Consider the following 1,068-nt stretch of genomic DNA (forward strand, 5'->3'; position numbering starts at 1 on the left):
ACACACACACACACACAAGAGAAAAGAGTAGCCACACTCGCCGGGCACTGCCCTGCATCTTCAGCGACTGAGTCCTCTAGCACCAGTGCACCAGTGCACCACCACTCCTCCTGCTTACTTACCAATTGATTCACACATTCCCCGACGGTACCGGGGGGTTTCACTCTTGCTCTTGAGAGGATCCTCTGCCATCCACTAGGTACTTGAATCCCGGCTGTCTTGATTCTTCCCACTATTCAGAGTTGTAGACACTTCTACACATACCGGGTACCTTAGGCATTACACTGGGTCAGTCGGGATTGCATCATCTCTCAGTCAAGCAATCACAAAGACCCCACACGCCGCCATAGCGGCAGCAACAGAACAGAACAAAGACAGAACTGAACAGCGGCAAGCAGCACAGCAACCGCCAGCGCCAGCGCCAGCAAGCACCACCAGCTGCCGCCTCCAAAAACACCGGGCCCCCCTTAGCGGCTCCGCTGTATTGCAACCTGTTCCGTGCAGCGCGGGGAGCTCTCACTCGCTCGCTCTTCACTGACCTCATTCTCACCCTCCTCTCCCAACGACTACCACTACTACTACTACTACTTACCAATAAGCCCCGCCTTGGCGATCCAGCAACAGCAACAGCAACAGCGACCACTCTCCTCAGCATACGGCGATCCAAGGCCAGACCTTGACTTCTGTGGACTCGTCCTCCTTCTTTTTGACCCGACCGATCCAACTCTTGGGGCCTCGCGGTGACAGAGACCGACCACCCCGCCCCCGTTCCCTCCTCTTCCCTGCATCATCGGCAACCTGGCAGGACCCAAGCGTCGCAGTCTCTCCTCTCAAGGAGGCCTGCTTCTGAGTAAGATGTTCGGCAGCTCTTCGAGCTCGTCTGCCCCGAAAGCGGAGAACGCCGACGCTCCAGAGACCAAGGACACCAGCTCCTCGTCCAAGGCCGGCTCAAAGTCCCCTTCTCCCCCCGAGTCGACCGAGAAGGGCACCTCGCCCACCCCCATCAAGTCTCCAGATCAGGCCGCCAGCGGCGAGAAGCGCAGCGGAAATGGCAGCCCCCCCAGCGCG

This window comes from Phaeoacremonium minimum (genome assembly GCF_000392275.1).
Source record: "Phaeoacremonium minimum UCRPA7 unplaced genomic scaffold PA7_03_scaffold_585, whole genome shotgun sequence".
In the NCBI taxonomy this organism is placed as follows: Eukaryota; Fungi; Ascomycota; class Sordariomycetes; order Togniniales; family Togniniaceae; genus Phaeoacremonium; species Phaeoacremonium minimum.